Below are 17,891 nucleotides of genomic sequence, written 5' to 3'. Positions count from 1 at the left end.
TCAGTATCTTTGTGGGTAGATAATCATGATTAGTTGAATATCCTCATGTCCTAGCTCTTTTTTGATGGACCATCTTTATATATATCTAATATGGTTGATTATGATTTACTGGGTCCCAGCTCGGCTCAGTTTGTTATAAGTTTTATGCCGTGTCAGCATCTACTACTTACTTTTGAAGTGAAAAATTTATAAAAAGTCACAGCACTTGATATTAATGTAAGCTAGAATTCATTTCTAAGGTTTGCAGTTGTAGTTTTGCATAAGTGAACAGGTTGAGCTTATCTTAATGCAAGCAACTTCATTCTCAATAATAATCTAGTTATGTTTGACTGTGAGCTAAAATGCGAGCTTTATTTAGTGAATCATCTTTGTAACACCACTACAGTAATAATCTTGTTATATGTCAAAGACGAGTTTAATTCAAAAAAAAGCCTTTTGCGTATGTAAGCTTGTGTAGTAAATGATGCTGGTTTAAAATTTTGGTTCAGTTCGAAATTTTTTAAATCTGATCCTTTCTTTTGGTTTGACTGAACTTTTACTGTATATGTAGGCTAATAGATAAAAAAAAAAAATGACATTATCAAGTGGGGTTTTGTTAGATCCATCTTAATGTGTATCTTTTAAATGTTTATATTTCATAAGCTTAACTAATTAGTACGTATTTCCAATATTTGGTTGGTGATAAGCAAATGCAAGATTAGGAATGGTTTGGTGTGATTTGTATATGTTTGGTTGGATTCTAAAGTGAACATAACCTAAGACTTGAACAACCCTTAAAGATGATTTGTACTACTACATCTATAAAAAGAGTGACAAATCTTCGACATACTCATATTCTTGTGTAAATGTCGTGAGATATGACACAACTATTATTGGAATTGAGACATTGAAAGTTTTATGAATTTGATTTTGACAAATTTACTGGTGTTAGATTTGAAAGCTGTTGGAAAAATGTGAGTGTTATATGGTTTTTTTATTTTTTGTGTGGTAAGTTTAAGGTAAATGTATTGCATGGGTCCTTAGTCTTCTTTTTGTATATTTTTTCATTGATGTGAAATAGAAGCTTATAATTACTAGATCAATAATGCTATAAATTTAGGTGAGAAATTGAGAATCTTCCATCTTTTCATTCATTCTACAACACACTTTGGTCTTCCCTTGTATCATCATATATCTTTTAGGACTTTGCCATAGTTATTGTCCTTCCAAATTTCTAACATTATTTTTTAGGTCATAGTATCTTTATGTTCTTATCCTTTTACCTTTGAATTATTATAATGGACTAAAAGTGGCCATATAGTAGATGGGAATATGGGAATAGTGATAAAATTTAGGGTGTTAAAATGAAAAATCCCATGTTTATTTTGGTAGGACTGAAATTATTTGATGGGGAACTAGGGGATGAGGATGTGAGCCCTTTATGTTTCCATTACTAGAGGAAAGGTGGTATTAGAGATGGAATTCTAAAGTTGCAATTATATACTTGTAGTCAATTGTCATTAATGAAAAGGAGGAGAGCTTTTGCGAAAGATATCTAAACTTATACAGTATGAACTTATTTAAATTTTAAACTTATGTGAACTTACATGAAAGTGTAATCTAATACAAAGTAGGAGGGAGAGTACTCAAAGCATGGTTTAAATTATCAGTGATTTCTGAATGTTTGTTTGATCGCTTGACCTCAAACTTTGGTCTTGCCACAAGTAGCCATGAACATACGACTCGTCTCTCCAAAAGTCCTCCTCCTTAAATGAACTCACTAGCTTGCACTTATGACAACACTGTTAAACATACACAGAGTATTGGATGAGTTCATTTCGCCGTGAGCCCACCCACCCAAAATAAAATTTCAAAATTTGATGTCCAATAACTTATTGAAGATTTCAAACACTTACACGAAATGTCCAAAAGCTTATATATTATCTAAATTTCAAAAGTCGGGATATTAAAAAACTTATACAAAGTGTCCAATAACTTATATCCAATTTACCTGAGTCTGACTTATACAATACTACTTTCTCTAAAACTATGGTGAGTTATACAATACTACTTTCTCTTAAACTATGGTGTAGATGGTGAGATTTTTTTTTTTTTTTTTTTTTTTTCTTTTTTTCTTTTTCACAACATTAAATTTGCACATAAATCACCTATCAATCACATATTGTTTGAGCGGCATCCAAATCCCCAAGAGGCTTGATCTAGGGCAATCTAAGGAGAGTAAGGACTTATTGTTAAAGAACCCTCTCAACCAAAAGCTTAAGCTGATAGTTGAGACCCAAGAATATGTTTTATACTCTACTACAAATACAAATACCTACATCAAAATATAAGTAATTAGTAGTGGGTCTTAAACTCAATTATGATGAAGATACATTAAAAAAAAAAGAAAGAAAAGTAAAGAGGGCACTTATGAGATGCCATTGCGTTTTTGTAGCCATAAAATATAATGTTTTCTGACTAATAATATTGAATACCCTACAAATAAAGGACCAAATTCATACCTAAAATGGTAGGCTTTTGAGGAAGCAAAAGGGCATATTATAAATGTAAGAAGATATTTGGGTCAATATCATACACTAAAGTTTTATTCATTATTTGATGGTTCCACTTCTCTTTCATAAATTTCTATTCTATTTATCATTAATGTTAATTCTACCCTACATTTTTTATTCTTGGTTAAGTGCTGACCCAATTATTTTTAATTCTTGGTTAAGTGCTGACCCAATTATATCATGCGTGCACAGTTTGTTGATAATTGATATTCCAACCTTCTTTAAGTATCAACTTGATTTCATCATCAAAATATTTGTAATGTGTGTTGGTCAAGGCCCTACGATTTTTGATGAGGTCAATTAATTAAATACGACATTTATTGTTTATTTAGTCAAGGCTTTCAGCATCAAATCTTTGTTTATCATACATAGACTCATAGGAAAGATTCTAATTGCAAATGAAATTTCTATACTCCGTAAGAACGTATTCATGTAGAATCTTGTTATTAGACTAATAATTTCAATATGTATTTTAAAATTTGAAATATGCGTTTCTATGAAGATAATGAACAAAAAGGATTAGAAGGACTACATTGAAAATTATGGCAATAGAAAATTGAGAGATTTTCAAAGTAATTTTTTTTTTTTTTTTTTTTTTTTAATTATAGCAAATTCCCCATTCATTTAAATTTGAGTGTATAGAAGAAAATTAACTGCGGGAATGATACTACTGAGTAACTAAAATAAAATACAAAATAGTTGTATAAGACGATCTTTTAGAGACAAATAAAATATAATTCACATAATTAATCCCAACTATTGGCGGTCTTCCAATATTAATTCCTACTATGGGCTATCTTAGAATAATCTCAACTAGGGGCTCTTCCAAAAATGATCTGGTGACTTGGGTTCACCGTTTGGGCAGGTTACTTGGGCTAGGTGGCAAATCATGATTGATTGATTGGCATATAACCATTTTATTATTTTTTTTATAAAAAACCAGTCATAATTTTCCAAAAAAAAGAAAAAGCAGTCATAAATTTTGTTAATGGACAGCAAATTAAAGTCGAGACCCACAGTGGTGGTGCAACGGTAGGGGTGCCTAGGGTTTGGTGGTTGATTGATTTTGAATGAATAGGAGAGAAAGAATCAGGGGAGTAAAAGGCAAGAGAGGGGGAGAGAGAGTGCAATGGAGTTACAAGGGAGAACGCTTGGTTGATGCTAACAAGTGAAGGGAGCAACACGTCGGTCATTTAGGGTAGTCGAGTGGATTGTGGTGTTTGGAGGCCAATAAAGAAAGCGGTTGATTGTGGCTATTTGTTTTCGAGGATCAATGGCGGTCGATGGTGGCATTAAGGTAGAGAAAGGTAGTGAGGGAGAGAGAGATGACTTGGTGGTGAAAGGAGTGGGGTGGACTGCCGGACTGGTGGTTGAAGAGTTTTTTTTTTTTTTTTTTTGGAAAATAAATTTTTACCTTCTTAACCGGTTTCAAGCCATCTGGATAGTTCATATTAATCATGTGAATTTTTCCCTTTGTTTTTTTTTTCCAAATTAATGAAATTAAAAGTTTTGGGCTTTCCTTTCCTTCTTGGTAAGAGTAGATCCAACACCAACTTGATAATTTGATATGTTCATCTCATGCATGACGACATAAGAGCAATGATTTGGAAAGTAAAATAAGAATTACTTTTTCACTTTTGGATTTTAAGTAGATCTGATCAAGTATGGCCTGGCCCAACCCGGCCCGATTTGGGGTGGATTTTGGGCAGAATGCGTTTTTATGCATATTTAGTTGATTTTTAGGCCCGGCCCGAAAAGCTCACACAGCACGACCATTTTGAGCGAGTTTGGGCACATAAATTCCGGCTCGAAGCTTGGCCCGACCTGGGCCAAGAAGTGGACATAAATTTTAGCTTCGGCCCGGCTCGACGTTTGATTAGGTCTAATTAATTTTTATCATTAGTATTAAGCCATTACAAAAGACGACCTATTGACATTGGAGCTAGTTTGCTTTTTTATTTTATTTTATTTTATTTTATTTTTTTATGTTTAATAAAAAATTGGAGAAGAATTTATCAACATTGAATATGATTGGTTTGGTTTATACGAGCCTAGTTGGGTTGCTATCTTACACTGAAAGGCGTCCAATTTTTTTTTTTTTTTTTTAAAAAGATTGGGAAATTCTCAATGGTACTTTTCAACTTTTTATTTTTCTCAATGGTAAACATCAAAAAAATCAAATTATCGTTGGTAATCAACCATTTGTGTTATTAATTCAATGGTGATATTAATGAGAATAATCTACAATAAAAAGCCTAACCATATTAACTAAAAGCAAAATGATTATTATATCCTTGAAAATCAGAATTTTTCCTTTATTTTTTTAACATTTTAATTATTTTTTTAAAAAAAACCACCAACCACTCTTTCCCACCACAGCCAGCCAATTGCCGGCCACAACACGCCCAGCCTCGATCCCGTTCCCCCGGCGCCGGCGCCCACGAACCACCAGCCCCCCTCCTTATCCCCACTATCCCCACGAAACCCTAAACCCTCTAAAAACCATCCAACCCTGGAAAAACCATCGATCTCAACCCTCGAAAAACCCCAACCGGAACCATAGCGATGGCGGCGGAAGGCCGATTAGGGTTTTTCAAAGGTGGTTGATGGTTTTAGGGGTTTCGTGGGGGAGAGAGAGGGGTTTATGGGAAGTTGTTGGGTGCTCAGCGCGTGGAAGGGAGATGCAATAGGGGGAGGGGTGAAGAGCGGGGTTGGCTGGGATGTTGGGGATTGGGTGGTTCAGGGGTCGCACGACAAGGCGGAGGGGATTCCGGATGGCGCCGGGGGGGGGGGGGAATCTTGATGGGCGCGATCGACGCCGGCCGGGGGATTGGTTGGGTGGCAGGGGGAAAAGTGGGTGGTGGGTTTTTGTTAAAAAGGGGTATTTTAGGCATTTTTATTTTCCCTCCCTTTTAAAAGATTAACCATGGTTAATATTTTTTTTAAAATACTAAATTATTGTTACCACTGAATTAATAACACAAATTGTTGATTACCGGTGATAATTTGATTTTTTGATGTTTACCATTGAGAAAAATAAAAAGTTTAAGAGTACCATTGAGAATTTCCCAAAAAGATTTTCATAAGTAATCAACTTAAGAATGCATGCATCTCATTAATTTCTTAATTAGAAAAACATTAATGACATATTGTGGTTTTTGAAGACCCAAACCATGTAATCGACTAGTCATACGAAACTTGTTTCTTAAATGTGCATGATATACAAACAATAATCACAATGTAAATTCCCCTTCAAAAAAAAAAAAAAATAATCACAATGTAAATTCAATTCAAACACGATTATCAATACGTATCTTTGATCATTAATGTCTTCAACTATATATATGTGAAAATTACGAATAGAAGTAGAACTATTGAATACTTCGTATTAACATTGAAGAAATATATATGTCACGGTAATAATTTTTCTTCCTTTAACATAAACTATAAAATACAATTGAATAATTTTTTAAGAATTTATATTGAGTATATAGATAGTACATGGTAAAAGAGTCGAACTCATGACGAAGATAATAATCAAAGTTTTTAATACAATAAAATTCAAATTCAAACACCTAAATATAAGAGGCCTTCATTTTTAAGATATATGAACCTTTTTGAAGTGGCTACTATAATTCAAACGTTTCTTTATACGAAGTATAATTTTTTATTTAATTTTTGTTTTTTTATTGCTATAAGTTAGTTGTCAAGCAAGAAGGAACAACAAGAACGCTATATCCTTATTTTCTGTCAAACTAAGAGTTATATGTTAAACATTTTCTTTGGTCAAATATATATAACCTGTCTTAACGGTTTGACATAATAGAATTTACCATTTATGGTATCATCCAAATATGTCAAGTCAAAATGATGCGATCCCTCTCATTATCATTTTCCTCATGTCCGTCCTATATTGAAGGATCTATATGTTTATAGCAATGTCAAGGAAACAAAGTAGATTAGGAAAGAAAAAAAAAACATCTTTTTTTTTTCAATTTTGTTAATCCTTACACTAACAAATATGAAAGCATATCCAAAATACAGATGAAACTTAAAGCAAATTTCTTCAAATCATACAATTGATCATATGCCCCTTTAAATTGAGAAGGGGCACAATTTCAAATCCTAAACCACCCTTGTAATAACTAATATCAAACTGATGTATTCATCTTCATTTGAAACAATATGGAGTAAGAGAAATACGTCCATTTCTTTACCTTTTCAGGCTTTGTCAATTGATCATATTAAATAAATTAATTATAAAGCTAGCAAAAGAACATAAAGGAGGGATTGAAAGGGATTTTTGGAAGAAAAAAAACCCTTTTTAGGGTGAAATATTTGGCATGGGAAGAAAATTTCCTTCAAACGTGGTAATAACATCAATTCACCCAACTTTATCATTAGCATTATTCGTTATATGGGTTGTAGCTATGGTTGCTGCCGTTTCAAGTTTATGTGGAATGTGTTCCAAGAAAAGTCTTAAATCTCAACACGAAGAAGAGAAGAAGAATGTACGAATTACAACAACCATGACAATAGAATCAACGAATTCACCTCCCTCACAATCACAAGATACAAATACTATTGATCATACTACAACAACCACGACGAATGATGATGGTGGTTTATCGAAGCCATTACCACCACCACCGGCAGCCACAAAGCTAGAACTTGGTGAAACTACGGGGAACAAAAAGCCGAATCAACCCTCCAAGATTGATAAGTCACCATCATCTTTACAAAATTATATATCAAAAGGATCAACAAGAAGGAAGTTATCCTCAAGTCTTAGCATGAGAATGTCTATGAAAATTAAGGATAAAGCATCCGATTTTAAGGACAAGGCATCAGAATTGAGTCATATGAAGGCGAAACATGATTCTGAGTCATTATGGACTAAGAGGATTATACTTGGTGAAAAATGTAGGCTTCCTAATGAAGTTGATGATGAAGTAATTTCAATTGATGATGATGATGAACAATATTCTATATTAGAACAACATTCCGTTGCCATATCAAGGAGTGTTTCTAACCTCAATCGCGGTTTAGATTCAAGTGTAAACGAAAAACATACGTTGACAACGACGTAAGAGAAGGAAAAAGAGAAAGAATGATATGATATTGAAGATATATAAGTGTAGTGAACACATTGAATCAAGCACATACATGTTTTCTTTTTATTTTTTTAATTTTTTAATTTTTAATTTTTTATTACTCATCCTTCTTTCATCCTTAACTCTTACTCCATTACTGCAATTTTCTTTGTTCAAAGTTCTAACACTCATTTTTATTATATATATATATATATATATAAAGTTGTAACTCATTTCATCCATCGAGTACCTTGATATTTCTCTTTTCACCCAGTATGTTTCCCCCTGCAGGCGCTACAACCTCAATGCTCAGTTATATCATCTCTCCCTCTCCAGGTGCTACAACCTCAATGCTCAGCTATATCCTGTATATAAAAGGTTACACACTTCATTTCCTCTTCTACACCACAATCATTAAACCACCATAACTAGGGTTCTTCAAAATCGATTTCCTCTTCTCTCAAAATTTGCTCACTTCTTCAAAATCAAGCTGTTGATCGTCATAAAATCGATAATCGAGTCCTAAACTCATGGCTTTTTTAGTATTCGTTGTTGATTTACGTACCCTCTCACCTCAATTGTTGAAACTAATCAAGAATTGCTTACATAGCCGTTTCTAATATTTTGGTGGCCCGGGGCAAAATGATAATACTTTTGTTGAATAAATTATTTGTTTTTATAATTAAAAATTTTCATGTAATTTGTTAATTCAAAATAATTTTATGTAATTTGTTAATTACTTCATGTGTATTTTAATTGCATTATTTACACTTTTTTACTATTCACTCACCTCTTTTGAATTTCTTTTGTGATTTATCCGTTAGAATATTATATTTTTAAATATCATATTTTTAAATATTTATATGTAATAATTTATTGCATTTGCCCCTTAATTTCGTGATTGATCAAATTATTACATGGTTATGACACACACAAAATGTGCATAATTTCACTTCTACGTTGGAATCCTTCTTTGACTCATTACTCATTCTATAAAAGAGTATTAAATATATTTGTCCCAATCTATAAATATGAGTGAATAATAAATAATAATCATGTTTTATAAATAATAAATTTAGCTATTTCTTATAAAATTGAATTAAGGTTACATTAATTTTTTCTTGTTACTTATAATTAAATTATTACATGATTCAATTCACTTTTAATAAGTGTATCATGTAATAATTAAATTATCACTTCTTATTATGTAAAACATTTAATGTGCTTAATAAAATAAAAGAACTAATGGTTATATAAAAATTAGTGTTCTGATATGTGAAGCTTAATAAAATAAAAGAACTAATGGCTATATAAAAATCAATGTTCTAATCTGTGAAGCTTAATTTCTGAACTCTGAAGTGAGTATTTGTGTTTGCATGAGCAGCTCTAGGTTGCATACTCTCCCGAGAAAAGAAGCTTCAACCTACTTGATTTTCATGATGCTGTCAACGAGTTGCCCTCTGATTCTTATTCACCACACTTGCTTGAAAGATCTACCCTTCCAAAAGGTCTCATACTCTCTTTATTCCCTTTTCTGCTCCATCTGCACTAGTTACATTCGCATTAATAAAATCATGAATGTTTTTTTTTTTTTTTTTTTTTTTTTTTTTTTTTTTTTTTGTGGTGAAAAACAGTGCAGATGGGAACCTTGCATTGATCCTTAATGATCAAATGTTAATTTGCTTATTTTAATTAATCTCTTGTGATATTTTTGGGAAAAGGTAATAGGTAAGGAATACCAAAAGACTAGGTTTGATTTGTTAAATAAATAAACTTGTAAGAGATATTAAGTTGGGGGAAAATGAATTAAACAACATTAATATTAATATTAATATATATATATATATATATATATATATATATATATATATATATATATATATATATATATATATATATATTTGATTAAGGCTTTTTTATTTTTTATTTTTTTTTGTTTATGTTAGAAAGGGGATAAAAATGATAATTAAATAAAGTCACATGTGACATTGTTTTATAGAAAAAAGTGACATATGGCATGATGGTTTGTTTTTTTTATATATTATTAAGTATAGATTCAAGCCGATTACCTTTTTCACCTTGTCAAAATATTATTTAGTAAAAATAAGCATTGTCGACTAAAAATTAAATAACTTTAAAGGACAAATATAATAAATAATTGATAAAAATTAGTTTTAATCCGTAAATGCAATTTTTTTTTAGTAAAATAATATTATTTCAATAAAAAAATTTCAATTCATCAAAAACAAGGAGAAGAGAATAGAGCCTTAGAGAGGTAAAAACCAAATCTCATGTATTAAGGTAATTATATTAACATTATAAAAAAAAATTTCATAGCATATATACATTAAAATCATACTATATTTGTTTCACAATAGACACAAAATTTCTATTTTGCTTGTGCACTTCTATAAAGTTTGTTATACTTTTTACATATATATATATATATAAAAATTTAATATTTATGTATCAAAAACTTAATGCATATATTCAAGATATAATTTTATTTAATTTATTTTACTCTCTCTGTTTCGTAATAATTGCAATACTAGATAATGCACAAAGTTGTAAGAAAGATATTTATAGAGTAGGGACCTAAGAGAGATTTTAATGATATAAAGTAAATTTAGTGGGATATATTTAATTGTTGATAGAAGAGAGAAATAATAATATTTTCTCCATTTTTTTAGATGCATCATTTTCTATAAAAAGAAGTTTCAATTTTGATGCATCACTTTTCTTTTTAGTTGATAAATTCTCTCTATCTCTCTCATATATCAAGGTCTTTAATTTTTCTCTCTATCTTTCTTCGCTCTATAAATTGTCTAAGATTTTGTAAATTTAAATGTGATGCATCTAAAAAATGAGGAAGGGAAAAAAGAAGAGTAATATAAGTGGAGTTGGCAGAAGGAAGAAATATTAAAATAGTGGTAACTCTATAAAAAAAAATAAGGAAGTGTTGCTATAATTACAAATCGGATGTAAAAGGAAAGTATTACGATTATTACAAAACGAATGAAGTATTAATTAAGCTATATAATTATTAATGATCAAAGTGGTGTTAAGAAACTAAAGGTCAAAATTTTACATTTATTACGTAACGAAGGTAGTATTAGATTTAAAATGCCCAAAATAGGTTAAAATACCATATTATCTAAAAGTTGCCTATAACGACCTATTCAATTTTTAATTATACCAGCGCTATTGTAAACCAAAAGTATACAAAATCTTTTGTTGAAACAAAGTGAATACTGCATATAAGATTCGTTGTACAAAAAATACAAGTTTAGCAGATTGATATACATCTATGTGTATCAGGGGGTATGTTGGTAATTTCATCAATAAAATTGGGTAGATATAGGTAATTGGAATCCTTGTCTTCTTCCCTTATTACATCACATCTATGGTTGTTCGAAATTCCTCCTTCCTCCCCATGAGCAACACCATTATTGCTAAGATAAAAATGTCGGCACAAAGAAGATAATTTCCCTAAAGGTTTAGTATGACCCCAATTTTACATTCTTTGCTACAAAAGTGTCTTTTTATTATCATCACTGTAGGCGTTATTCGAAGCGCGCCTACTTAGACATGTAGTGAATATGCTTGGCACTCTTAGGAAGTGGGAATTGACATAGGATAAGAGACACAATTAGGGACAAAGCAAAATAGGGAGCCGCCAACAAGTTTTTAAGAATCTTGTAAACCGTTCACGGATCATTTAAGGCAACCACGAAAATAGGGACATCAATAGGCAACAACGATTGACCCATGAAGGTTAACCCCATTCATAATCCATGAGATTACCAACTCCATATGGTTCACAACCATGAAAGGAGGATCGGGGATGATGGTATGAAGTGAGTCATGGAGTCACATTCGCCCGTATTGGCCTCTACTCAATTCTTATAGTGAAAAGCATTTCTTGCGATCTCAAAGGCACACAATCAAAGATTCAATTTGCTCCAAACTAATATTAAGCTAAATTGGTTGAATATTAATGCACACATAATTCTAAATATTAGTGATCACTTCAATTAATAACAAAATTAAAAAGGAACCAAAACCGACCATCCAAATTATCTTATTAAAGGTTATATTCAATTTCATATTCCCTTTAACATGCAATATGGTGATCAATAAATATAATAGAATTAACATTAATATTGGAAGCAATTTAACCATAACATCGTTAGTCAAATCAAATCATAATAATAAACCTAATCATGATACTAGCAATATAAAATAAAAATAAGAGTAATTAAGTGAATAAATTACTCACATTCCACGCTTCTAAATTGCTACATCATGAATAAAAATGTTAGTAACTTCAATAAATAATAAATCAATTGAAATTAAATTAAATAAAAGTAGAGTAGATTTGACCCAAACCCTCAATCGGTTCTTCCTTTCACGCCTTGGTTTAAGTATGGAACTTCAGGGCTTGTATGGACTCCTTGGAGCGCTTAGGGAAGAAATGGTGTAATTAGGAGAATAGATTTAAGGCTTAAAATTTGCGAGAGAGATGAAAATGTGTGTTGGTGCATAAGAGAGGAAGAGAATTATTTGGTGCCAAAAACTGATGAAATCAACCTCATATTCATAGAGAAAATGTGAGGGGTGAGCTACAGAACCCTAGGATTGAGGCGCCGCAGAGAAATAAACCCTAGAAATTGCCTTGTCACGGCACAAATTGCCGTGACATGGCAATGTCTGCCGTGTCACTGTATTTTTACCGTGGCGCGGTAATTTCCAGTTTTTATGCATTTTTAAAACTTCGATAACTTTTGATCCGTAACTCGGAATAAGAAATATCATATAATATATCGTTGGAAAGATATTTAAGTCTAGTTTCCAACCAAATTATAATCAGATCAAAATAGTTTTTAGATTTTATAATGTGGCCGTTTTAGTGAAAGAGTGTCGATTTTGGGCCGAGTTTAGTATGTTGCTCATATCTTCTTCATTTTAAATTGGAATTGGGCTTATGATATACCGTTGGAAAGATTATTTCAAGGCCTATATAGAAAATAATATTTGGATCAAAATTATATGGCCATAAAATCATTTTAACTTGGTTTTGTGATGTGGACACGAAAAGTGGAAAATAAGTTACGGTTGGGGAAATGGGCTAAGAATTGGGTTGGTTTATGAAACTGGATTGAATATGGATTTAAGCACTCCAAAGGTCAAATACTTTACCTGACTTATAATGGTGGTAAAAGGTTATTCATCATCGGGTTTGGTTTAGGGAGACATTTTTAGGTGTCTACAGTCACGAAGCGTCGTTGGGTCATTACTGTTGAGAAAGGATGGACAAGAAGAGGTGGGAAGAAGAGGATAACGATGAGAAGAAGAGGAAAGCCTCTGTGGTTGATCGGCGGGAAGATAGGTTGTGGTGGCTGTGATGGATTTCGGGTGGTAGTGGTTGTTGTGATGGTGATACTGAGTAGATATGAAATTCTAATTATTGGAATTTTAATTTAATTACTAGGGATTCCGGCGTGCGCGATTCGCGCTATGGCTAGCATTTTTAAATGAGTTTTTACAATTGGCCCTAATGTATTTGCATGGTATTTTATTATAACTATTTGCATATAGACTAAAACTGTGGAAGAATATTCTTTGAAACTTTAATTTATATTTAGTGAGGAAGTGACAAAAATTATCAATTCTAGAAATGTAAATGTTTAATATACTATTATCATTTATTTTTTTTGAAGGCTGAATACTACTACCTAAGAGTACTTATTAAAGTAATGTATTAATACGAAAAAAGAGCTTCTTAAACTTATAGATGGGGGCAAATATGTAAACAAACATTTTATGTAAGAAAAATAGAGCTTCTTAAACTTATAAATGGAGGCAAATATGTAAACAAATATATTTAGTGGTATAAATGTCTGCATACTATTTATAAGAGCTCTCCTACTTTTTAAAAGGTAGGGATTTTTGAAAAAAAAAGTTGCAAAAAATTACCTTTATTGCCACACAATATACATAGCCTATTCATATAAGGCTAATAAATGTGGGTGGCTTCTCACTAGACCTAACCAATGTTAGCACAGCCTGACCTGACCCGTTTTTGGTCGGGTTTTGGACAGAGTTTTTCGGCCTGAAATCGAGTTGGGCCCGGTCCGCCCCGATTTTTTTTAACGGGTTTGGGAATGCGATTTTATGTATTTTGTATTGATTTTTTTTGTCCGACCCGAAAGTGGACGGAAAAACCCGCACGGCCGGCCATTTTGGGCGGTTTTGTGTACAAAAATTCCGGTCCGAAGCTTGGCCTAACCTGGCCCGAGAAGTGACTGATTTTTTTGACATCGGTCTGGCCCGTATCCTACCCGCCCCGCCCAATTATCACCTCTACCTCTCACATTGCGATACATTACAAAGTCAACAAGTTGAGGCCGGCGGCTCCCACTCCATATGATTGATTACATCTTACTTGTTGAAACTAAGGGTGAGCAAGGATCGGATATCTGATCCGAAATCCAATTTCGGATCAGATATCCGTATCCGAAATATCAGATATTTGATATCAGTATCCGATTTAAAATTTTCGGATCGGATAGTTCGGATATCCAATATCCAACCTTTCTTATAATATGGTTTTTTAAAACCTCCTCTCTCCTCTTTACCCTTTCCCTGCTCATCTCACCACCGTGTTCATTGACCACCCCCACCGGCCAGTTAGCCACCACCTCCTCCCCTTCCTAGTAGCTACCTCCTCCCCGATCCCCTTTCTTTTTCCTCCACCTCCCTACCCAGCCGCGCACCCTTCACCCTTCTTCCCTGCCACTGCTCCCCACCCTTGCCCACCACCTTCCTTTCCTTCGCCAGATTCCAGTCGAATTACCCTTAAAAAAAAACCCTAATTTCCCTAATGTTTTTCCCAGTTTTGCGGTGGAAGGTTCTTAAGAGAGTGGGGTGAGTTCACTTTGGGGTTTTCAAGTGGGTAGGGAGGGTTTTTTTTGGTGTGGGTCGCTGTTGATGGAGGGTTTTGTTGGTGTGGGTTGCGGTGGTGGAGGGTTCTTAAGAGGGTGGGTGAATTACTTTGGAGTTTTCAGGTGGGTGGGAAGGTTTTCCACGGAGGAGGTGGCCGATTGTGGATTGTTAGTGGTGTGTTGAAGGGGGCGCCATTGCTGGTGGGTTAAGGGGAGTTACTGGTGGTGGCTAGTGGGTTGAGGGAGGGTGGTTGCTTGTAATGGGTTGTGGTAGGTTGAGGAACGGTGGTTGCTTGTGGTGATGTTGTTAGTGGGTAACTGGGAGGGAAGGTACCGTGGTAATGGAGGAAGGATGAAGGTGGTACCGTGGTAATGGAGGAAAAGAGAGGAGAGAGAAAGAAGCAGGGGTGGGTTTGAGGAGAGAGAAAGTTAGAAAGATAGATGAGAAAGGGAGAGAGAAAGTCAGTGGGGGGGTGGTTTGAGATTTTGAGGGAATAATTAGGGTTAGTAGATTTGGGCCTTGGGCTTTTGGAGAGTAATATAGTATTTTAAAAAACCAGGTAATAGTTGTTTTTTTCGGATATTAGATCGAATATCCGATATCCGACTTTTTTTCGGATATCGAATATCCGAAATCCAAAATTTGGATATCCGATATCCGATCGATATCCAAAAATTTCGGATTGAGTATCTGTTCTGAAATCAAATTCGGATTGATTATCCATAATTTTCGGATCGAATGCGGATTAGATCATCGGATTTTCAGATCAGATCTTCAGATAGTTTTGCTCAGCCCTAGTTGAAACCTTGCATCCAACGGTAATAATAAGCTAAGCAACTGTTGCACATTTTTCTTACGCCAACAACAATCAGCAATTGCAATAGTATTAATTAATTAATTAATAAATAACACAAAAAACGTCAGTTCAACCCACTTCTGAAAAATTTGGGAAAGTTTTGACAACATTTTAAAATTAACAACTTTGTTACGACTCTTTAGCTCAATAACTTAACTGCCACTCTTGACTTTACCTTCTCCACAAATTAGCTTACAAATTCTGCAATCTAATGGAGCCTTTTAAAGGTAAATCATCTTAATTTTGACCAATTTTTATATTTTTTTTATGTTTTAAAAATGCCTGATTATGAGCTTTTTTTGCGGTTGAATTAATGTTGCATTAGCTTATGCTCAGAATCAGAAAAGTTGGGTTTTTTATTTTCTTGTTTTTTTCCTAATTAGAATTGTGGATATTGGGTGTTAATTATAGTAGGGAATTTTTTCTAAGTTATGCTTATTTTGGTATTTTGTTAACAAAAATTAGGTATTGAAGCTGAAATTGGAAGACATATGAAAGAGAAATGAAGTGTGTTTCAAAGTTTTTGGAGTCCTTCGGAAGAGTTACAATTCCTGAACTGGATGCCGACCGTCTGTACCAGCAAAACCATGGAGACTCCGGTTGGTAGGAGTTCCGCCTCCGACGATCAAGTTAGAACGTGTCCGGATGTATGAAAGTGCGGAATGTAAAGGGTTCTCTCTCGGAATCCAAGAGGATTCTGCAATTAATATTGCTCGGGTTTTATGTGTAGATTTATGAATGTGTAAGAAATGAGGATTTTCCTCTATTTATAGTGTTTGGGGATCAGTTCCCCTTTCATAGGGTGGAGTGCCACGTGTCATCAAAGGATTGGTTCTAGATGAACCTCTCTAAGGCTGACACGTGTCAGCATGCTATTGGGTCACTTGGACCGGTATCTTTACCCTAAACATTTGCCCCTCACAGGTGTGTGACGTGGCTTGCCATGTGGCACCTGTGACAGGTGTCATGCTCTGAGAAGGTGAGGTTTCGTCTCCTTCTCTCTTTCTTTTTTCTTTTTTTTTTTGAATTTGAATTTTAAAAGGTGACGGTTCGCCTTATGGGGATTTTCCCTATTAGTAGAGGTTCCTCCCCTCATTCTCCTCACTTTGCAATTTTTAAGAAATTTTCTGAAAAGAGAGCTCTGAGACCAACTGCTGTTTCTTGCACAACCGTCTTTCTTTCCTTTACTCAACCGGCTACCGTCTGAGTGATCATCACCCAGAACACATTAGAACCACCCGAGGATCATTTGACAGATTCCCCTAGCTTCCTATACACTCATTGCCGGTCAGCCGTTTGGGGTATCATCAAGCAAAATTTCAGAAAAACGTCTGGGCTCTTTCAACAATTTTCAATTGCTCTTTAAGTGGGTACATTCGAGCAACTGTCTGGGTATCTAGCAAGCAACAAAGAGATTTCCGGCTGCTGATTCAAATAGTCAACCTCCCCCATACTGAAAACATCTTCAAGGTACCGTCTCCACCCCGTGCAACTTTTTTGAGTCTTTCGGTTGTATAGCTTGTAAAGAATAATGGACTCACCCAACACACACACGGCACGACCTAGGACAGTTGTTAGCCGGTCACCAGATACGGCTGGGTCTAGAATTGGGGATGCCATCTGGGGGTGTTTAGACCACCCTTTCTCTTCCACGAATCCGACCGTCTCTATGCATAGGCAGGACAGAATGGCTCGGATGGCTCAGCCGAAGCTCCGGCTGACCATGTACATTATGATCATCCGGGTGTACCTAGCACACCTAGTGATGACATTTTAGAGGAGTCCGAGGATATATGCGGTGATGAGACCGTCCAACAATCAGACTCTAAGGAGTCTTCCTTAGAGCCGGATGCCTTCCAAGAGGATGATGAGGCGTATAAATGGCCCTTAATCAATAATCCAACAGAGGCGCACATGTCCTCCAGGGATGTTGTCACTCTGAACGCCACCTTCCCCGGATTTATAAAGAAGTGCCCGGTTGGGGAAGGATGGGAAGTTATAGTGCCGCCTGTGGAGGCAACCGTCGTCTGGGAAGACGATACCGAGCATGCTTACAATTACTTCGGCTGCTAAGAGGCAGCGTTCAAAGTCGGCCTCCGGTTTCCCCTCCATAATGCAATAAAAGCCATCCTAAGGGGCTACGACCTTGGCGTTTGGCAGTTAACACCCAATTCTTGGGTGAATATATTAGGATACATAGCCGCCTGTGAGATGCAGGACATAACGCCAAGCTGGGAGGTGTTTGCGCATATGCACTACCTCATTCGTGCCCCAGGCGGCTGGAATGCGTGGTATACATTGACCACGCACCCGGAGTACATGATGACGCTCGACAAGCCGTCAAATTGGAGCAGCTGGAAGAGAAAGTTTTACATGTTTTCTTCTCCATTTTTGCGCAGGAATCGCCGGCTGTGTCACTACAATAAGCACCTGGCTCTCTTGGGA

This window comes from Chenopodium quinoa, unplaced genomic scaffold (genome assembly GCF_001683475.1).
Source record: "Chenopodium quinoa cultivar QQ74 unplaced genomic scaffold, ASM168347v1, whole genome shotgun sequence".
Taxonomy (NCBI): Eukaryota; Viridiplantae; Streptophyta; class Magnoliopsida; order Caryophyllales; family Amaranthaceae; genus Chenopodium; species Chenopodium quinoa.
Note: the sequence above shows the minus strand (reverse complement) of the source record.